Raw genomic sequence first — 25,368 nt, 5'->3', positions numbered from 1 at the left:
GAGTCCTCTGTAAGAAGATCCCATGATCGACAGTGTCAAAAGCAGCACTCAGATCTAAGAGAATTAAGATCTGTGTCAGTGTTTGGGTGGATGTCTCAGTGCTGTGATGAGGAATCGGCAGAGATTCAAGTAATTGAGTAATTCAGTCACCGATATCAAGCCGCGATGTTACGCCTTGGTAATGAAAGAGTTAAAGGAATAATAGAAGATTTTTTGCCGATTTGAGAACTCAAACGACTGTCCCTTTTTGAAAAGTGCGCATGCGCACTCATCCCCGTGCGGAAGCACGTAACAGCCTCGCTGCTACACGTGCGTTTGTTTATTAGCGCAACAGATCGCATCGCATCTCTCGTCTCCGCAGCTTTCTCGGTCTTCCTCTGCCGTCCTTCAGCCTGTACACTGAAGGATCCCGCTAAACACACGGCATATCAACCACGCATGCGTAGCCAGGGAAACGTGCTGCTATCCTGGGGACGAGCCAGAACGAGGCTGCATGCTGTGCAGTAGGATGAAAGGGATGATTGATATGTGGAAGGACTAATCGACTGTCCACGCCACGAGGAAGAGACTCAGATTTGGCCCGAAAAAATCCTCCATAATTCCTTTAACTCTGCCATCTAACAGAACAGACTATAAACTTTAATCCAATCTTCATTCTGAGACAAAATAGAAATGACAAAGTTACAGACTTTTGAAATATCTAGAAAACTTTTAGACAAAATTTTTCATTTTTTGATTTATATTTATTATGGACATAGCATTCCATGGACGAACCAGATGCAATGTTTTAAGTGTTATAGCAGAATATGCTAATTTTCAACACCTGTCCATAGGGAATTTAGAGTTGCCAATTTTGCCTAACACATGCATGTATTTGGACGGTGGGAGGAGCCGGAGAACCCGGAGAGAACCCACGGTATAAGCATAAGCAAATATAAGCACAACGAAATCACTTGCGACCCTCGATAAACGCAATGTTTTCAGACATTATTTGACTAAATAATCAGTTTAGACATATTTACTCCAGATGTGTTTTAGTGGTAGAGGGTTGTTTTCTTCTTCTTAAGAATATAATTGGTTTTGTATGCGTTTTTCTGTTCTTTTACTTCTGTACCTACTTTGTATTGTTGCGACACTGGAATTTCCCCATTGTGTGGACAAATAAAGGCTTATCTTATCTATAAAGAAGGTCAGACAGAGAGAAACATGATGATGACGTGTGACTGAAGAAGTTCAGAGAAACACTTTAGTCTGAGAAATAATCTACATAAAACAGGAAATTCACAGAATTGAAAAGTGTGAAGGCTGATTTTACTCACATATTATACAGCCTTTCTATCCTTTCAAACGTTTGACTTTTTTACCAAATGAAGAGTAAAATATGTTCTAACTCAACATTTTAAAATAAATTTGATCGTTATTTTAAAATACACCAATATTTCCTTGTTAAAAATATTCTAAAAAATAAATGCAAGTGTTCAAAATAGGAAATATCGGCATGAGGTATCGACCTAACATGTCCATAATCAGTGCACCACTAGCCAAACTCAACAATGATGCAAACAACAATTTTGGGGGGGTTTTCAAATGTATTTATTTTTAGGTCAAATCACAACAGCAACATGTTTGTGCTGCTGTTCAGAGCTTTTAACCTTCTTACAGTTTGGTCCTAACCCTCACCCTAGTGTTGTGTCTCAAGGCCGTGGCTACAGAGCTGCGGTGCGGTCAAATAGCCCAACTGTTTCAGGAGCCGCGCCACGGCCATATAGCCTCATGGCTAAACCTAACCCTATCCTTAACCCTAACCCTAACCCTGACCCTAACCCTGACCCTAACCCTAACCCGGCGCGGTCTAACCCAGCGCGGTCAAATAGCCCAGCAGTTTCAGGAGCCGCGGCACAAAAAAGCCTAGCAGTTTCGGCCGCGCGCCGCGGCTCTGTAGACACTCCCGTGTCTCAAACGTTTTCAACTTTGTTCATAAACCAGGTCAAAACATTTGGATTTTGAATCTTTAAGGGCCAATGTTCCTGTCATTTATTTTTTGGGGGTCAAATCATAAAAAAGAAACACTTACATTCACAATACTGTAGATGTTCCCATTTTGTTGCTTGGAGAATATTACCCAAGGTTTTTCTTTTTGGGCTTTTATGAACTCCACACTACTTTGTTCAACTAGATTCTATATTTTTTTGTGTCCAGAATCAAGCTTTTTTCCTTTTTCTTTGTGCCTTTCCCTTGCACATTGTCGAATCCCGTTTTGATAGCTTTGGCATTTCTAAGCAGTTCAGTCAAAGGTGCGCTGATCGGATTTGCCACTTCTGGATCTGGAGGTTGGTTTTCCTCCAAATTCGAGAGCATCTTTGGCTGTGTTTCGTCTTCTTCTTTTGCGTCTTGGCCTCCGGTCCATGTGGTGTTGAAGAAGTCTGCCAGCATTGAATTGCGGAGTGCATTTACAACTCTTTCGTCATCAATGGTTTTGGCGACGGTGTTCATGCTCTCCAGCAGGCTGTTGGTGTTTTGAAGCTTATCTTTCAAAGTTGCTATCGTCTGTTCTTTTTGTTCGAGTTCTTGCACAAGTTTCTGTTTGTGGAGCCTCTCCTCTGCAAGACTCCTCACCAGCGTGTTCCTCTCAAGCGTCGTTTTATGAACCCGTCTTATGGCGGCTTGGAGCGGCTTCCTCAGAGACGACTTGTTTTTTGAGTCTTTGAGTTCCACCAACATGTTCTTGAGCGAGTCTTCCAGAGTTGATTCTTCGGTGCTTTTGGCCACTGTGGTCATGTCCTCCAGCTGTTTTTGGGTGTTTTGAAGCTTGTTTCCCAAAATGGTGTTCATCTGTGCTTTTTGTTCGAGATCTTGCACAAGTCTGTGTTTGAAGGCCTGCGCCTCTGCGAGCCTCCTCACCAGCTTGTTCTTCTCAAGCGTCTGGTTATGAAGCCCTTTTATGGTGTCTTCAAGCGGCTTCCTCAGAGGTGAGTGTGCGTTGTGTGGGTCTCTGAGCTCCTCCAACATGAGGAGGAAGTGTTCCATCATTGCTTCTTCAGTGTTTTTATCTTCAATACTTTCGGCAAATATGGTTGTGTCTTCCAGCTGTTTTCTGGTGTTTCGAAGCTCGTTTGTCAAACTTGTGTTAATCTGTGTTTTTTGTGTGATTTCTTGCTTAAGTCTGTGTTTGAGGCCCTGCTCCTCTGTGAGCCTCCACACCAGTGTGTTCCTATCAAGCGTCTTTTTATGATTCTCTGTTGTGGCCTCTTCAAGCTGCTTCTTCAGACAAGACTGTTTGTGTTTTGTGTCTTTGAGTTCCTCCAACATGTTCTTGAGCATGTCTATCAGAATTGCTTTTTCAACCATTGCAGTGTTTCCGGCATGTACGCCCAGCTCTTTGGTTGTCTCTACAAGGCGTCCTAACAATGTGTTTTTTTCATTCTCTGTCTGTAAAAGGCGAAGGCTCGTCTGGTGGAGCTTTGCTTCATATTCTTTCTCATTAGATTCAAGTTTGTTTTTAATGATTTGAATCTTTTTGTTGCGGTCAACTGACAAAGCCTTCCCCATGTTTGCCGCCAATAATGTGTTTACCAACTTTCGGTAACGTTTTGGCGATACAAGTACAATATTGTTGTACAAGTACAACAATATCTTCTTTTTTGGTGTTTTATGGCGGCTGGTATCCAAGTGTTACATTCTTCTTCTTTGGTGTATACCGCCGTTTACTGCGATGCAGCGATATCGGCTGCAGATTATGAACCAGAGATCAACTTTAGAACTAACCAACTGTCATCTTCCAGAAGTGATGTCATCTTGTCATCTAAGAATGTAACCACAGCAACATAATGCTTTGAAGTTTGGTTGTCAGGGCAACGCTTTTTAAATCTTGACCACATTCTATGGAAGGCGGCGGCGGGAAGAAGACTTGGATACCAACCGCCATAAAACACCAAAGAAGAAGAAGACACCAACATACTTTGAGTTAGGTTGTGGGTAATGGAGTCTGGGGTCTAGAGAATGAAGTCTAAGGAATAAAGTATAGAAGAAGGAGCAGGAAAAGGAGGAGGAGGAGGCACTTTTCCCGCATTTTTATGACGTCCAGCGTATGTCACTTCCAGGTTAATGTCGTTTTTCTTTGTACAAGCCAAAAGACATGGACAATAATTCATCCATCCATCCATCCATCCATTTTCTACCGCTTGTTCCCTTTCGGGGTCGCGGGTGACTGGAGCCTATCCCAGTGACTTCGGGCCTTAGGCGGGGTACACCCTGGACAGTGGCCAACTTGTCGCAGGGCCAACACAGACAACAATTCACAAGGGCCAATTTATAGTCACCAATTTTACCTAACACATACATGTCTTTGGACGGTGGGAGGAAGCCGGAGAACCCGGAGAGAACCCACGGTAACACGGGGAGAACATGCAAACTCCACCCAGAGAGATCATGTGATGTTGGTCTGGTCCAGGAATCGAACCCATGATCTCCTTCTTGGGAGGCAAGAGCGCTAACCGCCTTTGCCACCGTGCACCCGACAATAATTCAGTTGAACTAAAATCAAACTTTAAAACAAACGACAATTTACTTAATAACCACCACATAAGTCAAATATAACCCTATTTTACTAGTGGACACGTCGGTCAACCCCCTGAGTCTTAACGGTTAATGAAGATTTTTTAGAACAGCAGTTAAAATAGCAGCAATATAAAGCTAACCGCTAATATGCAATCCCTCAAATATATAAAGTCTAGTTTGTAAATTGATCCATCTCCATAGGTGATGAAATCAGGCCACGTTGATTCTGAATAAACCTTGAAAAGACAAATAAGTAAAGACAGCAGAAAAGTGCTCCTGGACTCGTCTGTGTAGATGCTTTTGTGACTGATGATGGGGCCGATCTTACTTAATTATAATAAATACCCTGATGAACGCACGAGGTCTCAAACTGCAGATGCATGAAATGAACTTCAATTAGTGCCAGCGCACCCTCGCTCGGCTTTATTTTTGTTTTTCTGACAGAGAAACGGTGACGAGACGCAACCTGTACATCATCTCCACAAAGTCAAACGCTTAAATCTACAGCCATTTTGTTTTTCATGTTTTTTTTTACAGCATTGCCAGGTCAATCACAGAGAAACAGATCAACAAACGCCCTGATTGTCATAAATATAATTCGTAAATATTCTCCGTCTAGAAGCCTTCCATCACCATGTTTTGTTTATTTTGTGAAAATTTAGTTACAAATGTGTATAATAATCGAATATATTGCCGCGTATTAAAAGCAACGCTCTAGTTGTCTAAAAACATGACGCTCAAGGCCGTTTCTGATCTCCATTTGGTCTTTTATAAACACAAAAAAAACACACAAAAAAACACAAAAAAAGAACATGAAAAGATATAGGTCGTTTGCATATCATGGGCACTGTCACCGGATTATTGTAAATTCAAGCAAAACATGTATTTATTAAGCTTATATAAAACTAAATACAATTGAATCAGGTTTAGGAAAATAACGCACGGCAATAAATGAATGTACAAACTTAAAAAAACTAAAGCAATTCATGACATTTTGTTTTTTAAATGTTACTTTTGCTTTCAAATTACTTTTAAAACACCGGATTGATAAGCAGTATTTGTAAAAAATAAGTACAATGTAAAATTTATAGTGACACAGCGTCACTTTCCAAGGAATTAGAGAATTAAAACCATACAATGATTCTTCTTTAACATAAACACATTTTTATGTCATTTTGTGAAATATTAGAGCCAAAGGAAGGACGAACGTACGTTTTTCGACGCAATACATTGAAAACTAAAACGTTACGCTGCGGGACTTCACGGTAACTTCGCCGATAACAGAAAGTGCGGATCCCTTCTCGTTTTTGATTGGTCGACAAACGGCAGTATTTCTGAATAAACCACATTTTTCAAAGTGGTTGCACATTAAGAGCAGGAGAAAGGAGCTTAGAGCAGCACTTCCGCACACTGTCAGCTCATCAGAACACTCGGGGAAACATGCTGACAAACAAAGCCCGCCGCACAGAAAGGATGGCAGCATTCCGAGCGAGACAAAGTGCTTCTGAAAGCTGTAATGTTTCTTGTTGTGAGGAACAAAGTCTGGCGCTTTTCTCGCCGAGTCTCGAGCGGCTGGACTTGTGTTTTTGTTTGGCGAGTCTGTCCCGCTGGTAAATAAATATCATGGTTTTTCCATCCGTCAGGTGGCGGTTTGTGAAGACAATTTGACAAATAAAAGTTGAAAATGACAGGAAGTGAAGCTGCTGTTGTTGTTGTTGTTGTTGTTGTTTTATGGCGGTTGGCATCCAATTGTTGCATTACCGCCAGACTTTATTCCTCAGACTTTTCGTAGTTGTTGTTGTTGTTGTTTTATGGCGGTTGGCATCCGAGTGTTGCATTACCGCCAGACTTTATTCCTCAGACGTTTCGTAGTCCTCAGACTGTCGTAGTCCGTAAAAGAACTCCTTCCATTGCTTTGGTGTTACAAAGCCCATGAGGTCATGATATGTCTTTGTGACTAGAATAGTTGTTGTTGTTTCAGAGACCAACCGGCTAAACTGTGAGGAGACCTTGCTCAACACCCGGTCTGGAGGGACGGGAGGTGGCGGAGGAGAGTAAATCGGGGATGGAGGGCGTTCTGGACGGCGTGGAGGAGCGGCCTTTTCTGCCTGCACGTGCCCGGAGACGTAAGGGGTCCCTTGGCTCGTCCGAGGGTTCTGGGGGTGAGCGGCGGGATGAGGCTGAGGCTGATGGTGTCCGGGGTGAGAGCGGGGACTGTGGGGTGATCGTGGGGCTTGCACAGGATGGTGCATCCTTTGAGGAGTGGAGTTCAGTGGCGTTGTCGGGGAGCCTGGCTGTGGCTGTGGGAGTGATCAGGGGTGCGGGTGTCCTTGGAGGTGGCTCGCTGCTGGTCGTGTGCGGGGACGCGGCTCGGCGGCGGAGGGCGATTGGAACTGAACGTCTGGGTGGAAAGGACATTCTTGTGTCTAATGCTGAAGGAAACACGGTCAGAGGAGTTATCGTGGGTGTCCCTACGGCGACGTCTGTGGATGAAGTTGGGGAGAATTTGACGGGAGTTGCGGTGGTGGACGCTGGGCGTTTGAGGGTGACCCGGTTTGGGGTGGGATGTGACAGCTTGTCGGTGGTGGTGGCACTTGAAGGGAGGTGCCTGCCTGGTGAGGTGTTCATTGGGTGCATGTGCTATAGCGTCGGGCCGTGTGTTCCGCCGCCCCTGCGTTGCTTTGGGTGCCGGCGCTTTGGGCATGTTGCAGCGGTCTGTGGAGGGAGGCAGAGGTGTGGTGGATGTGCAGGAGATCATGAGTGTGGGAGGTGTGACGTGGGAGCGGGGCTGGGGTGCTGTGGCTGTGGGGAGGAACGTGGCTCTGCCTGCGGGGGATGCAGGTTTGGCGGGGGAGCTGCTGAGGTGCAGAAAATGGAGGTCTCTCGGGGTGTATCCTATGCGGATGCAGTCAGGAGGGTTTCAAGTGACGAGTTTGGAGTGGATGCGGAGAGAGGAGCCGGCGCTGCTCCCGGCCAGGGCGAGGTGGGAGGGGCCGGCGTGGCTCCCAGGGGATGTGAGGGTTTCGGGAGTGGAGGTCCCAAGTGTGCGGGTTCCAGAGTTGGTGAGAGTGCCCTGGTTGTGGATAGAGAGGATTTTGTGCTCTTTGTGGTGGATGTTGTGAACTGTGCTGCTCGGACTCGGGGCGGGGCTGAAAGGATCAGGATCATTGCTGGAGCTGCAGGGAGATTCCTTGGAACGGGGGAGCTTGATTGGGCAGATATGGAAAGCGGGCTGGGGGCGCTGAATGGGAGTCGGAGTGGTGGGGGTCTGCTTGTGGGGAGTCGGAGTGATCGGAGTGACGAGATGGGGGTGGGGGTGGTCTCCTGTCCTCGCCCAGTCTCGTAGACGCACGGCTACCAAGCGGCGACATCAGTGGACATATTAAAGCCTATAGAATGAAGCCTGAAGAATAAAGCTGTACGGTGGAAGCACCGAACGTCAAAGAAGGAGAGGAAGATGAAGAAGAGTCTCCCTGGAATAAAGCCGGTTGGTCTCTGAAACAACAACAACTATTCTAGTCACAAAGACATATCATGACCTCATGGGCTTTGTAACACCAAAGCAATGGAAGGAGTACTTTTACGGACTACGACAGAGTCTGAGGACTACGACAAAGTCTGAGGAATAAAGTCTGGCGGTAATGCAACACTTGGATGCCAACCGCCATAAAACAACAACAACAACAACAACAATAAAGTCTGGCGGTAATGCAACACTTGGATGCCAACCGCCATAAAACAACAACAACAACAACAACAACAACAACAACAATAAAGTCTGGCGGTAATGCAACACTTGGATGCCAACCGCCATAAAACAACAACAACAACAACAACAACAACAACAACAACCGGCTTTATTCCAGGGAGACTCTTCTTCATCTTCCTCTCCTTCTTTGACGTTCGGTGCTTCCACCGTACAGCTTTATTCTTTAGTTGTTGTTGTTGTTGTTGTTGTTGTTTTATGGCGGTTGGCATCCGAGTGTTGTATTACCGCCAGACTTTATTCCTTTAGTACTCCTTCGTTTCAGAGACCAACCGGCTTTATTCCAGGGAGACTCTTCTTCATCTTCCTCTCCTTCTTTGACGTTCGGTGCTTCCACCGTACAGCTTTATTCTTTAGGCAAGCTGACTTCCACAACGGAATACCTCCACATCTGTGATGTCATCAAAAAGCGCAATTTTTTTCACAATTTGTGCGCAACGTAGACATTTTACGACAGTTTAAAAGAGCATTTAACAAAATAAATGTGTTGTCAGGTGTAATTTCTTGTCAACTCATAACTTATTGTATGATTTAAATTAAATAAAAAAGATTTTGGCTTTTGTTTACAATCTGGTTGCCAAGTAACAGTTGTGGAATTACCTCTGCCTATGTCATATTTGCTGGACATGTCAAACCAGGAAGTACAATTGTCAACGCCACCAAAATTGCCAAATTGAATGTCTTTCATGTCATAGTAAAATCAGTTTTGTTTCAGCGTGTTGTCCAGGAGCGACAGGTTTAGCATAGCTGCTAACGGCTAACAATAAGCGTCCATATTTAACTTCCTGCTCTTGTTTTTAAAGTTCACTAAAGTTTGCAGAGTTTGTTGTGATTGATGAAACTCAGCTAAACGTTCATGATCAAACCTGTGTTTTTGGGAGAAACGTCTGAGGAATAAAGTCTGGAGGTAATGCAACACTCGGATGCCAACCGCCATAAAACAACAACAACATTTGGAGAAGAAGAGCTAGTCTCCGGTCTGGAGAGACGGGAGATGGCGGAGGAGAGTGGATCGGTGGTCGAAGACGTTCTGGACGGCGTGGAGGAGCAGCCTTTTCTGGCTGCACGTGCCCGGAAACGTAAAAAGTCCCTTAGCTCGTCCGAGGGTTCTGGGAATGAGCAGCAGGATGAGGCTGAAGCTATTGATATCCGGAGTGAGAGCAGAGACTGTAAGGTGATCATAAAGCTTGCACAGGATAGTGCATCCTTTAAGGAGTGGAATTCAGTGGCATTGTCAAAGAGCCTAACTGTAGCTGTGGGAGTGATCAAGAGTGCGAGTGTCCTTAGAGATGGCTCGCTGCTGGTCGTGTGCAAGAACGCGGCTCAGCAACGGAAGGCGATTGGAACTAAACGTCTGGGTGGAAAAGACATTCTTGTGTCTGATGCTGAAAGAAACACGGTCAGAGGAGTTATCGTAGGTGTCCCTACGGCGACGTCTGTGGATGAAGTTAAGGAGAATTTGACTGGAGCTACGGTGGTGGACGCTAGGCGGTTGAAGGTGACCCGGTCTGGGGTAAGATGTGACAGCTTGTCGGTAATGGTAACACTTGAAGGGAGGTGCCTGCCTAGTAAGGTGTTCATTGGGTTCATGTGCTATAGCGTCAGGCCATATGTTCCGCCGCCCCTGCGTTGCTTTAAGTGCCAGCGCTTTGGGCATATTGCAGCGGTCTGTAGAGGGAGGCAAAGGTGTGGTAAATGTGCAGGAGATCATGAGTATGGGAAGTGTGACGTGGGAGCAAAACTGAAGTGCTGTAACTGTGGGGAAGAACATAGCTCTGCCTACGGGGGATGCAGGTTTAGCCAAAGACCTGCTGAGGTGCATAAAATAAAGGTCTCTCAAGGTATATCCTATGCAGATGCAGTCAAGAAAGTTTCAAGTAACGAGTTTAGAGTAAATACAGAGAGAGGAGCCAGCGCTGCTCCCAGCCAGGGCGAAATGAGAAAGGCCAGCAGTGCTCCCAAGAGGTGTGAAGGTTTCAAGAGTGGAGGTCCCAAGTGTGCAGGTTCCAGAATTAATGAGTATACCCTGGTTGTGGATAGAGAGGATTTTGTACTCTTTATGGTGGATGTTGTAAACTGTGCTGCTCAGACTCAAAGCAGAACTGAAAGGATCAGGATCATTGCTAAAGCTGCAGGGAGATTCCTTGGAACAAAGGAGCTTGATTGGGCAGATATAGAAAACAGGCTAAAGGCGCTAAATGGGAGTCGGAGTGATGGGGGTCTGCTTTTGGGGAGTCAGGGTGATCAGAGTGACGAGATGGGGGTGGGGGTGGTCTCCTGTCCTCGTCCAGTCTCGTAGACGCACGGCTACCAAGCAGCGACATCAGTGGAAATATTAAAGCCTATAGAATGAAGCCTAAAGAATAAAGCTGTACGGTGGAAGCACCGAACGTCAAAGAAGGAGAGGAAGATGAAGAAGAGTCTCCCTGGAATAAAGCCGGTTGGTCTCTGAAACAACAACAACTATTCTAGTCACAAAGACATATCATGACCTCATGGGCTTTGTAACACCAAAGCAATGGAAGGAGTACTTTTACGGACTACGACAGAGTCTGAGGACTACGACAAAGTCTGAGGAATAAAGTCTGGCGGTAATGCAACACTTGGATGCCAACCGCCATAAAACAACAACAACAACAACCGGCTTTATTCCAGGGAGACTCTTCTTCATCTTCCTCTCCTTCTTTGACGTTCGGTGCTTCCACCGTACAGCTTTATTCTTTAGTTGTTGTTGTTGTTGTTGTTGTTTTATGGCGGTTGGCATCCGAGTGTTGTATTACCGCCAGACTTTATTCCTTTAGTACTCCTTCGTTTCAGAGACCAACCGGCTTTATTCCAGGGAGACTCTTCTTCATCTTCCTCTCCTTCTTTGACGTTCGGTGCTTCCACCGTACAGCTTTATTCTTTAGGCAAGCTGACTTCCACAACGGAATACCTCCACATCTGTGATGTCATCAAAAAGCGCAATTTTTTTCACAATTTGTGCGCAACGTAGACATTTTACGACAGTTTAAAAGAGCATTTAACAAAATAAATGTGTTGTCAGGTGTAATTTCTTGTCAACTCATAACTTATTGTATGATTTAAATTAAATAAAAAAGATTTTGGCTTTTGTTTACAATATGGTTGCCAAGTAACAGTTGTGGAATTACCTCTGCCTATGTCATATTTGCTGGACATGTCAAACCAGGAAGTACAATTGTCAACGCCACCAAAATTGCCAAATTGAATGTCTTTCATGTCATAGTAAAATCAGTTTTGTTTCAGCGTGTTGTCCAGGAGCGACAGGTTTAGCATAGCTGCTAACGGCTAACAATAAGCGTCCATAGCTTCCTGCTCTTGTTTTTAAAGTTCACTAAAGTTTGCAGAGTTTGTTGTGATTGATGAAACTCAGCTAAACGTTCATGATCAAACCTGTGTTTTTGGTGAGTTAATGTCTACCATAACATAAGTTTTAAGAAATGTTTATTACGTGGTCGCTAGCAAGTATGCTAATTTGCTAACGTTGCTAATTGTCACAAAACACTTCTGCACGTGGTGAGTTTTGCTAACGAGGCTCTGGTGTCACCCGTTTGTTGTCAGTTGCCCAAAAAGCCCTGTTTTTTCAAAGTTTGCAATGTTTGGATGCTAACGCTAACTCACCCATTGAAAATGCATTGTAGCTAGTGGACGGAACTGTAACAGCAGGCGTTTTGTTGTAAAAGTAGCTCTTCAGATCAAAATCCAACCGTTATATAATATTGTACAGCATTTTCTTTCATCAGGGACCTGGAAATGGTGTCGCCGCGCTGTTAGCAGGCTAGTTGTCGTTAGCAATGTTGTGATGTTGTTAAAGGTGAGATTAGGGCCCTCAGCGTCGGAGTCTTTTCATAACCTTTTCCTGATAGATTACTCTTTGCTTCACCTTGGAAAACATGTCCTGCTTCTCGGAGATTTCATGCTCTTGAAGTGGAGTGGAAGGAAAGCGAGTCTTTGTTGATCATGACCTTTTATCCTCTGTGTTTGGCGTTGTCAGTCGTGATTACCGTGCGCGCTCTAACGTTGTTATGTGAGTCCGACGGCACAAACAAATATGTCGCCATTTTCCACTTAAAGACAAAAAAATACTTCCAAAGGTCATCGTGAAACTAGTCCATTTCGGAAACATTGTCCAATCGTAAATGATGTTTTATTCAGCGATACTAATTCGCTGTTAGCAGGCTAGCTGCCGTAGCAGCGCCGCGACACGGAAACTCCGCTTTTGCCCTTTGAAAGTCGTGAAAGCTGCAGATAAAAGAAGATTTTTGGAACGGCTTAAAGTGAAGAAAGAGTTTGGACGACTGCTAAAAGTTTAATATTGACGAGATCAGTTTCTTCTTGAAAATTATACAATAAAAAAAATAATAAATAAATCTGTGTCTTTTCATTTTTCAATATTATAGCACACACATGTTATTTTGGGTTAATTGTAAACTGTAAATGGTATATTAAAATTCTAATCTAAACAAGATAAAGGAATGAGCTGTTTAAAACATATTTTCACAAACCTTTTTTTTATTTTTTTAGCAACATATTTTTCATGCAGTTCATGCAGTAAATTGCCGAGAACCTCATTTAAATTCACGGCATTGCAGCAGGCGTGTGTGTGTTATCAGCACTGTCTTCACAAACACACCAGATATTTAACTGTCAGCGTGTTTATTGGATGTAGTCTGTCCGAGAATGCGTTGCCGCTGGCGCCGTGTCTGCTTAAGATTAGGCACAAACAGGACGGTAAATGGAATGCTCCGGAACACACTTCTGTTCGCAGGGACGGGGAACTGAACCAAACAATCGAGGACCGTGGGCCGACGTTGTAAGCGACGTTCGGGAAAAATTGAGAAAATGAAATACGGACTCAATTTGCAAATGGACTACCGTATTTTCCGGACTATAAGTCGCACAAGACTATAAGTCGCACCAGCCAAAAAATGCATAATGGAGAATTTAAAAAACATATATAAGTCGCACTGGAGTATGAAATGCGGTTGCAAGTGTTAAAATAACAAATAATATCACATATAAGTTGCTCCGGAGTATAAGTATAAGTTGCACCCCGGCCAAAAATATGCGATTTATAGTCCGGAAAATACGGTAATTGACTTTGGACCAAATGGAATGAGTACACGTTTAGGACCGTGATGTTTGACAGTTTCTATGCTCTCTCTCTTTACCTCTGTGCGTTCCTTTTACGTTGTTTAATGATTGTCTTTGACCTTTGACCTGGAAGTCTAGTCTCTTTTAAATTTGTCAGTCGAGAAACGCCACATCAGATGATTAGTTATTTTGATTGTATTCAGTTCAAAAGAGCACAACGAGCTGCACTCAGACATATTCCAGAAAATACTCCTCGTGCATGCATCACGTTCACACCAAAAGTACATAAATCTCATGCAAACGTCCGGGTCGCATTTTAAACTGTGAATAAAACAATAGCTTTCCCGTTGTCAAATCGAACTCTCGCGAAGAATAACCGAACTCCAGACTCGAGAAGTTTCAACGTAAAGTACTTTTTTCATGAGCCACACGAGACCCCGGACAGTTTGTGCAGAAAAACTCGCCGCTCCAAAAGTTCCGCGCCATCATATCCCCCTCGATTTACTGGTTCCAGTCACACGCCCCTCGTAAAGATAACCTTATCCTATAGGCCCCTTAGATATGGGCCCGTGTAGGTCGCCCCGGTAGCGTCATTGTTATTGTGGTTTTCCCCCCGTTAAGTTCCACCTCTGTCGACTGACCTCACCACCCCACGATATGACCTCTATGCCGCTGCTTGTCTTTCACCTCGCTTCCCCTGCGCTGCCCATGTCCGGTCTATAACTTTGCCCTTGTGGCGGCCCCTGGTGGCATCTTACGGTAGTTTTCAGACTGTACTCCTCATTGACTTTTGTCTGCTAGATGCTAATAGAGATGAAAAAAAAACATATAAGTCGCACTGGAGTATGAAATGCGGTTGCAAGTGTGAAAATAACAAGTATAAGTATATAAGTATAAGTATAAATATAAGTCGCACCCCGGCCAAAACTATGAAAAAAGGTGCGACTTGTAGTCCGGAAAATACGGTAGTAAACTTATCAGTGAAAGAAACATTAATATAGGCCTTTGCGCTACAGTTTTGGCATGAACTATAACGCAAAATAACCCTCGATGTTCCACGCTTATCATGTTTTAAAGCGTGAAGCGTTTGTGAGGCGTCGTCGCCGTCCTCGCCGATACGAGCTTCCATAAAGCTGCCGACGGTCACTGTTCATCTCGCTCCTTGTTACGACTTCCCCCGGAGCTCTTTTACATAGACTTACCTGCGCCGTGGCTTCCTCCGATCCATATTCCTCCTGCTTTACTCCATATCAACAATATTGCAGATAGCGCCGACGGTTTCGCTTCTTTACGAGAGGCGAGGTGCATCGTGGGACGCCGTTGTTTACTATTCCGGAGAGACGCCGGATCCCGCGGAAAAGCGCTCGCGACGGCGGTAACGCGGGTGTGATTTACGATGATGAAGAGCGCCTCGGCGGTTAATGTTTTGGAATAAATGCTTCGAGGCGATGGCGCGGACCATTTGCGAAGCTAATCCGCGGATTTATGGGCGGAAAGCGGACGCGAAGGCCCCGTTCGCAGGGTTATTCCCGGGGTGCGCCGCGCGAGATCGGGGCCCCTCAGCCTTGGGGCGCGTTCAAATGGTCTTTTTGTAACCTTTTTTCTCGCGGTAGATTATGCTGCGCTTCACCTTGACGCGCCGATTTGTGTCTTTGTTGTTGATCGTGACCTTTTGGCCCCTCTTGTTTCGTGAGTCGGACTGCAAAAGGCCAAAAGAATGAAATTATTACCGTATTTTCCGGAGTATAAGTCGCACCAGCCAAAAAATGCATAATAGAGAAGAAAAAAAACATATATAAGTTGCACTGGAGTATGAAATGTGGTTGCAAGTATATAAGTATAAGTATAAGTCGCACCCCAGCCAAAACTATGAAAAAAGGTGTGACTTTTAGTCCGGAAAATACGGTAATCCAAAAATGAAATAATGATCATAACAGTCATTAAGAGTTGAAAAATAAATTAGAAAATATTCTAAATTTATCATCACATTTCAAATTTTTCCCTGTTTTCTTTTGATTGTAAAAAATAGGGTTTGTTAGTTTTTTTTAAATATTTAATTATCGCTTTATTGTGAAGGAGTTCGACAAATGAAAACATGTAACAGACGCGTTTCCCCCTTTTTAATCCTGTCAACAAGTACAGGCGCCGCGGTGACGTCATAACGCCCGCACTCCCCCCTCTCCCCAGGCACTTCCCTCAGCTCCTCCGCGGTCACGGCTAGCTTAACACGACCGGCTGCTGTGAGCGTTTTTTTACCTCGGGCGTCCGAACACCGTGGCGTCTCTAAACCGCCTTTTCCAGATGATCGGACTCGCCGTGCGCTGCTGCGACGGAGCGGAGGGAGTTTACGCCGACAAACTCAAAAGTACCGTCTGGAAAGTGCCATGGGAAAATAACCAGGGAATAATACTTTTACAACGTTTGAATTCAATTGTATTTATTTGAGCATTTGCATTCAAAGAACGTATCATGTCCTATCTCGTTCAAAAACATGTATTATTCAAGTACAATATTTTTTAACTCAAACTGAAAAACCCCAAATGTATTTCTGCTATTGTTAAAATGTCCGGTGCAACTTTATACACCTTAAAAAATGCTGTTAACAAAGCATGAGAAAGCATGTAATTCATAATGAACATACAGTTTATTAAGCATGATTCAGGATTAGAAATGACTTAATTAAGCCTTAGGTTTTAGAGTATTACTTTAAGCCTGAATCATTCTTAATAAACAATTTGTTCACTAGGAATTAAGTCTTTGTTCATGCTTTACTAAGGCAGGTGTAGTTATTATACACTTTATTACAACATTTCTCATAAACCCAACAGCACAAAAACCCAAAAGCACAAAACATAGAAAAATACAAATATATTATTTTTGACTTCTTGACTGTCTATAATTTTTAGCTTTGCATGTTTAAACTGTGGGGAAACAACAGCAAGAAGAAGAAGACACCGCCTAATGAATGTGTTTATTGAACAAAAACTTAATATACTTCATATTTTTTAAGTATTTTGAAGTGTAATGTTGACAAAACAACAGTGAATAGAAGGCTGGGGGTCCACGGGAGGGTCTTAAAGGGGCCACACAAACCACATCTGTTTATACGTTAAATATGAGCCAAAATTTAACTGCTAAACTAAACTTGTGAATTGCTGATTGTCTCGAGTATCAAATTTTCCTTCTTTGTAAAGCTCTCTTTAACTTGACATTTTTAGCGTTTCTGACTTTGATGAAAATACGTCGTAGTCAGGCTAACAAACTAGCACGATCGACGCTAATCTGGTAAACGGCTCACAGTGCTCGTTTCCATGGGGATGTTGCTTGGTGGCACTCAAGAGGACTTTAAGACGCGCATAACGACATTTTGTAACGATTATTTGTCTTACGCTCACGTCGAGCCACACCGCACAAGCGCAAGTGTCGCCAAATACACAAGGACGCTAGGCTAACAAAACGATGGCGCTAACGAGCTGATTACACTGACTAATAATTGCCAGCGATTGGTCAAATTCTAAAGTTTGCTTGAAATTTGTTGTGTTGGTTTTGTCTTATATTTGTCTATGTTTTAAGAGGCGTCGCTAGAAAACGGAGCCCGGCGCTGTGCTCTGATTGGCTGTTGTAAAGTTCCTCGTCGCATTGTTCCACAGACATGAGCAATGGAAATAATCTATAGTGAGAATCGCCTCCTCGAACTCAAATCTGGTTCAAAATCCTCTAGTGTGGCTTTAGAATGTTCCACAGTATGACATAAACTAACCGACTTAAAGCGCCCCCTACAGGTCGGGCGACTCATTCAACTAAAATGCAGTTCAAATAAATATATTTTGAATTATCCTAAAAATTATAAAAATGTTATCCCAGAATGGGAATTTTTTTAGGTTTATAATTTCACTTCCTGTTTGTAATTGATGACATCACAGTGGGAAATTACTCAGCAAACACTGGGCCAAAACTCATCTAATGTCACTTATATATATATATATATATATATATATATATATATATTATTTTTTTTTATTTTTTTTTTACCAATAAAAAATATATGAGAGCGACTTCATTTTGTTGAATTAATGTTGTTTAGAGAATCAAAAAAGTTATTCGTGTAAATTCTGCTTAAACTTTGACTGCTGTGATGTCACTTCCTGTCATTTTCTACAGACTTTTGTCAACGTTTTCTCCACAAATACCTGCTCGACTGGTGTAAAAGTATAATTTACATGTACAAAAGGTATAAATGCACCAAAGTCAAAATCAGAAAACCGTAAAAACCTGTCAAAGACACACAGTTCTTAAAAATACCTTGGACAAACGTGCATTCTCACCGTGAACTTGCTCGCCTCGTCGCAAATTGCCCCTTTAAAAACACGCTTGTGACTCCCGCATCCGCCACATTAACATTTTATCTGCCGAGCTGCTGTTTTTTAGTGGACATGACATATTGCGGCGTCCGGGCGCCCTCCGTTCGTCCTTGCGCGCTACGGAATAATCATATGTGATAAGCGTTCACCCCGAGCGAGCAGATAAGCGCTAATCAGTGTTCTTTTTGGAGCGGCCGATAAGAAAAGTGTATATGAACGCCACACGGGAGCGCGAGCACTACCAACAGCTCCCAACATGTGAGCCGCTTACTGTATTTGTTCGTTTTGTGTCACGGAATACTGTCTTAATATATATGCTCGTGTGCAAAGGGATATTTTACTGAGAGAAATACAAATAAAATCACTGAACGCTGCTGGAACGACCGTGATTTTGTGGCGTTGTTTTCTGATGCTTTAATGCCGTGCTCTGGAACATTCTGTGGCAGACTCTCCCTCAGAAAAGTTACACAGTGCACCTTTAACACCACCAACAATGAAAGTAAATGAATAAATCCATCAGTGTCAGTGAATGTGTGATTTTATTATAGTTTGTTATTGTGTGTTTCAACAATACTGTATTTTGTGTCCAGAGTTCTGATACTTTCACGCTGAATTGCACTGAACTAACTGTAGTGTTTGTTTTTAGTTTATTTTTAAGATGAGCAAAAAGAACAAAATAGATTACTCACATTATAAGAGCTGCTAATTATGCGAAGATTGAGGCCTAAATTGTGTGCTCAAATATCACTATGTTTTACTCAGACTTTTGAGAAGTAAGTGTATTCTGAAAGTGTAACTGTAAAAACAGCTCTAAATGAGTATTCTGAGTATGTATGTTATGTGCATATTGAGTTACTTTCCAACACTGTGTAATACATACTTAGATACAAGCGTGCTGGCTCAAACTTTTAACAAAGGTAACTTTTTGGAATTATTCAAGCTCAAGACTTCAATATGTGAAACACGGGCCACGCCTGGAGGAGGAGCCACAATATGCACGGAAACTAAATCATAAATGGGATTAATGTACAAGAATCTGTGTTTTTGCTCATATTTAATATTAAACATGTATAACACCAGAAAATGAATCACAGAACAATGTTTTAAAAAGTATTTTTATGTCAACTCAAGTTTCCGAGTTACATTTCTTTTCGAACCATATCCCTTTGGGCCGCTCCACCACTTTACTAAACTCTGACAAACTGACAAACTCTAAACTCTGGTCCCGCTTTCCCTTGAGCGTGGCTGAAAGTCGAGCGCTGCAGATTGAAAGTCGAGCGCTGCAGACTGAACGCTTCCTTCGCAGAGAGCGTCCCCAGACTCAGATCCAGCTCGTGTTTCCATGGGAGTAATTAGAGAGCGGTCTCCATCTGGGAGCCACTTCACTGTCCCCCGCAGACCGCACTCTCCCCAGACGACTCGCAGACTGTTTAAAGGGAAAACGTCATCTGTGCAACATCCAAGTCATCAAATATTAAACTGCAGATGGTCCTTACGACTCTAACATCTGAACAAAAATGGGAACGCTGAAGATAAAGAAGAGAAGAGATTGGTAAAAAACATAATCTTAGTCGAGTCGTTTCCATAAAAGTTGAAGCAGTAGAAGTTTTATCGTATTAATACAATCAACATCGTGAATGCTGCTGGATGAGACGCTAAACTTTTCATCCCGGAGCTTATTCTACTGCCGTGCCCTGAGTCTGTAACAGAAAACACTCAAACAATATGATTTATATTTTCTCAGATCCTCCAGGGCAAAATATAGAATGTAAGAAACGTGTCATCGTTTGCTGCTCCTGCGACACGTGAAGAAAGCTCAGGAACTCATTTTGTGGCTAAAGTGAGGCCGCTGTTTGCATCTAATAATCAAGTGTTTTATGTCTCATTACCTGGGAAATAAAGGCTGAAAGCAGTGCTCTGATTGGCTGTGCTTGGGTGGATCGCTCCAGTTTCACGTCTCGTCTAAAAAAAGCAGTTTTAAAGCGGAAATGAATACATGTGAGAGCGATATCAGACAGCTTTTATGTCCCCGGTCTCTTAGCAACCTGCCGTGGTGACCTGGCCCTCACCTCTAATTACAGCCCCAGCAATATAATGCCTCAAGTATATATATATATATATATATATATATATATATATATGATTCATATCAATAACAGTTCCGTTCCACTGCATGGATTCTACTGCACTTTTCTACTGATGTGAATGTTCTGCTCATGTCTGGCCGCTCCAAGTAAAGTTTAATCTCTAAACACTTTTGATCCTCACTACAAACCTGATCATTTTACAAACAAACACTGAACGTAACGGACAGACACCTTTCAGCTGTTCAGACATTTTCAGCATTTATTCCATTTTATCCACATCTGATAACAAAGAACTCTACAGCTCCTGGAAGGTCGAATATAAAAAGAAAGTTATAACTCACTTCGTTTCAGTTAAATCCATTATTCTGGGAAGAATCTGGGTCACATTTTTATCCTGAAATTGAAAAAATAATTGATAGGAACCTCTCCAGGTGGAATAGTGTCTAAACTATTTAAATGTATGCATTTTTGGACAGCCATTCTACCAAATCTATCAAAGATAAATATGGAAAGAAAGGGTGATTTAGTTTTGACAAACGAAGAAAGAGAAAACACATCTCAAAGAAGGATTAACAAATCAGAATTCTGTTGGAAAAATGTGTCAAAGTGTTGGAGAAACTGTGACACACGCCACTACCATGTGAAAACGGCCCTGTCCATATTGGACTGAAATCTGAAGACTTTGACGTTGCCATTGGACACCATGGACACAATAAATAGACTTCTCTGGAACATTCTTCTGGCGGCAGGGAAAAGGGCACAAACTCATCCAACAATTAAGAAATGGACATTATTAAAACAATGGAAACGATTACATTTCTTCTGTGCAGAGCTCGTTTCTTCTTATAATCCGAGTAAATCAGAGAAAATAGAAGCTAAAACGACGAGTCTCAGCTTCACAAAGAGTCCAGACATCTGTTTGAGCTCCAAAGAGTTCAGGAACAGCTTCGGCGGTTTGAAACGGGGGGACGTTTTAGTCGGGCGCACGCATGGTTTAGCTCCACCTCTAACAGAGCCATCAGAGGCACCTCTAGGGGGCGCTGCACTTTCCCCCAGGAGGAGAGCAGCATTCAGCTCGGGGGCCCCAGTGAGAGAGGCCCCAGCGTTTCAGTCTTTTCACAAAAATGACAAAAACGTGGCTCATCGAATCATACAAATGTGGCACAAAAGAGCTGTTTCCTGCAACTCAACAGTGACATTTCCATGAACTGTTACTCTTATTGCCATGACAACCTTTTTATCATAATGTGTTTAATGTACTATCCAACTGAAGAGCGCCACAATGACCGGGGACCACAAACCCAAAGCTAGAAGCTCCACGTTTACATTACATTTTCATTACACGAGTTATGACTGTATTTACCTGTCAACAACAAACAAATACAACTTTAATCGTGCCAAATGTTCACAGACACGTTCCAATCGAAGTGTCAAACGATCAATGTAGTTAAAGGCATCGTGGGCTTCAACCATTTGCTGAATGTCTCTGCTCTCTCTCTGTCCCGTAAAGCCTTTGGACCAGAGAATGTTAGAACAAGAACTCAGGATCCATCAGCGACTTCACAGCGTCCGCGTTGACTTTACACGCTGCTCCACAGTTTAGCCATTAGCGCCGCCGACCGCAATAACACGGCGCGGCGGAGGTCGTCGGGGGGTCGCCCAGCGGGACCGTCCGTCTTCATTCTCTTCAATGGAACATGTTTGATTTCATTGGGTGAGAGGAGGAGGAGAAGGCGGCGGCTTAACCCGATCAGTGATCCGTAGTCACACAGAAGGGCTAGTCTGTCCATGACAAATGTGTTGGAGCCGTACGTGGGCCTTTTGTGGGCCGTATGTTGGGCTATATGTGGGCCGTATGTGAGCCGTATGTTGGGCTGTATGTGGCCTGTATGCGAGCCGTATGTGGGCCGTATGTTGGGCTGTATGTGGGCTGTATGTTGGGCTGTATGTGGGCTGTATGTTGGGCTGTATGTGGACTGTATGTGGACTGTATCTGGGCTGTATGTGGGCTGTATGTGGGCTGTATGTTGGGCTGTATGTGGACTGTATGTGGACTGTATCTGGGCTGTATGTGGGCCGTATGTTGGGCTGTATGTGGGCTGTATGTTGGGCTGTATGTGGGCTGTATGTTGGGCTGTATGTGGACTGTATCTGGGCTGTATGTGGGCCGTATGTGGGCTGTATGTGGGCCGTACGTGGGCTGTATGTTGGGCTGTATGTTGGGCTGTATGTGGACTGTATGTGGGCTGTATGTGGGCTGTATGTGGGCTGTATGTTGGGCTGTATGTGGGCTGTATGTGGGCTGTATGTTGGGCTGTATGTGGACTGTATGTGGGCTGTATGTGAGCCGTATGGTGGGCTGTATGTGGGCTGTATGTGGGCTGTATGTTGGGCTGTATGTGGACTGTATGTGGGCTGTATGTGGGCTGTATGTGGGCTGTATGTGAGCCGTATGGTGGGCTGTATGTGGGCTGTATGTTGGGCTGTATGTTGGGCTGTATGTGGACTGTATGTGGGCTGTATGTGGGCTGTATGTGGACTGTATGTGGGCCGTATGTTGGGCTGTATGTGGACTGTATGTGGGCCGTATGTGGGCTGTATGTGGACTGTATGTGGGCTGTATGTGGGCTGTATGTGGGCTGTATGTTGGGCTGTATGTGGGCTGTATGTGGGCTGTATGTGGACTGTATGTGAGCCGTATGTGGGCCGTATGTTGGGCTGTATGTGGGCTGTATGTTGGGCTGTATCTGGGCTGTATGTGGGCCATACGTGGGCTGCAAGGTGGGCTGTATGTGAGCCGTATGTGGGCCATATGTTGGGCTGTATGTGGGCTGTATGTTGGGCTGTATGTGGGCTGTATGTGGGCTGTATGTGAGCCGTATGTGGGCCGTATGTTGGGCTGTATGTGGGCTGTATGTTGGGCTGTATGTGGGCTGTATGTTGGGCTGTATGTGGGCCGTACGTGGGCTGTATGTTGGGCTGTATGTGGGCTGTATGTTGGGCTGTATGTGCGCTGTATGTGGACTGTATGTGGACTGTATGTGGGCTGTATGTGGACTGTATGTCGGCTGTATGTTGGGCTGTATGTGGGCTGTATGTGGGCTGTATGTTGGGCTGTATGTGGGCTGTATGTGGGCTGTATGTGGGCTGTATGTGGGCCGTACATGGGCTGTATGTTGGACTGTATGTGGGCTGTATGTGGACTGTATGTGGGCTGTATGTGGGCTGTATGTTGGGCTGTATGTGGGCTGTATGTGGGCTGTATGTGGACTGTATGTGAGCCGTATGTGGGCCGTATGTTGGGCTGTATGTGGACTGTATGTTGGGCTGTATCTGGGCTGTATGTGGGCCATACGTGGGCTGCAAGGTGGGCTGTATGTGGGCTGTATGTTGGGCTGTATCTGGACTGTATGTGGGCCGTACGTGGGCTGTATGTTGGGCTGTATGTTGGGCTGTATGTTGGGCTGTATGTGGACTGTATGTGGGGGGTATGTTGGGCTGTATGTGGACTGTATCTGGGCTGTATGTGGGCCGTACGTGGGCTGTATGTGGGCCGTACGTGGGCTGTATGTGGGCTGTATGTTGGGCTGTATGTGGACTGTATCTGGACTGTATGTGGGCCGTATGTGGGCTGTATGTTGGGCTGTATGTGGGCTGTATGTGGGCTGTATGTGGACTGTATCTGGGCTGTATGTGGGCCGTACGTGGGCCGTATGTTGGGCCGTATGTTGGGCTGTATGTGGGCCATACGTGGGCCGTATGTGGACCGTATGTGACCGTCACACCGACCCGACGGCTAAAGGGAGAGAAATATCCTTCAGCACTCCTGAACTGGTCCCAAACCTTTTACACCGACCGCCAACACTTTCAGATATATTTGGATTGATCTAAATCGGGACAAGACGATCGAGGACTATGACGAAACAGGAATAAACAGATCTAAACTCACACAACAAATAAGCGATGTAACGTTTAAGCGTCGAGTCCATTACCCACTTTCTTGCCTTTATTCAGTTACAGGTGTTTCGTTCCAAACCTTGTCACGTAATGCGGTGGACGATCCAGCAGAAAAGTCCAAAGTGCACCTTTTACCTGGTGCGTAAACACAGTCTACACTTTTCCATGCAGCTCTAGATACAAGAATAATTTCTTCTTATTACATGGTGAATGCACATCGTGTTAATGAACATTATCGCGTGTGCGCAGACGCTGGTGGCAAGGACACAACGACAGCAACATGGAACAAGTAGGAGCAGAGATTGAACCGCCAACCTCTGGGTCAGTGGAACGATCATCACACTGAGCTACTGCACTGAGCTACTGCACTGAGCTACTGCACTGAGCTACTGCACTGAGCTACTGCACTGAGCTACTGCACTGAGCTACTGCTGCACTGAGCTACTCCCCTCTGTCGTGCCTGATCCCAAACTTGTTTCCGAGGGCCGGGATTGTGGTGTCTGGACCAGCGCTGTAGTCACCAAGCACTGCACTTAGGGTTAGCTGTTAGCGGTTAGCAGTTAGCCTATAGCTGTTAGGGAGAGATGTTTTGCTCCATTGTTGGATGTCCTGGTTCCGTCTTCTCCCTCGTCTCCCTCTCGTCCTCTTTCCACACTTCCAGGACATGCCGGGTGCAGAGGTTTTGGGCCATAATAATATTGCCAAAGTACTGTTATTTTCTTTTTCTTACAGTTGGTTTTAGTTGACTTGTCGCTCCGTCCCAACTTCCTGTCAAGACTGAACCGTTTGTCGGGCGGTTCTCCTCAAATGCACCTGCCTCAACCTTAAAACGGCGATAAAAATCCCATTGTTATTCAGTAGTTTTCTTTTGCATGCAGCTTTATGTTCAAGCAGAGACCTCTCCCCTCCGTTTGGTCCGCCTCCGAATGAGTGACAGGTGGATTCGACCAATTGCACTGAAGCGTGAACCCTCAGAAGAAGCGGACGACAAGGCGTTCTAAGTTTACATGAATTGTGATTTGTGTCCGTGAATTTTTTTTATTTATTTTTTGGCGTATCACCCACTCGCTGTGAGGACAATGCACCTGGAGCAGTAAAATATCCAAACTTCTATCCGTGTGTTTCAGGGCGATGAGAAATTAGGACTGTTTCTATGAAGACTAACAATTTCAAACAAATATTACATATTTTGAACGGGGAAAATGCAACGTTTTGAGGACTTTTCAGCGTTAAATAAATGCCTGATTTGGTTTTAAATTGCTCTTTTCTCTGGCAATGGTCCTAATTTGTCATCGATCTGGAACCCGTGGGGAACAGGAAGCTGAAACCCAAGAATAAGCACAAAAACGGAAGATATGAAGCCAAGGTCTCACTAAAGCAGCACTTCTTCTTCTTCTTGAAGTGACAAAGACAAAACATGAATTACACAGTTGAAGATGAGATATTCCGATCGAAAAAAGAAAATCAAAAATCATTATAATCTCTGAGGTGGGAGGAGTCTCTTGCTCGATGACATAATGGGCTG

The sequence above is a fragment of the Eucyclogobius newberryi genome, unplaced genomic scaffold, assembly GCF_026437365.1.
Source record: "Eucyclogobius newberryi isolate DKJ021-1_F unplaced genomic scaffold, fEucNew1.0.hap1 SCAF_9, whole genome shotgun sequence".
Classification (NCBI taxonomy): Eukaryota; Metazoa; Chordata; class Actinopteri; order Gobiiformes; family Gobiidae; genus Eucyclogobius; species Eucyclogobius newberryi.
Note: the sequence above shows the minus strand (reverse complement) of the source record.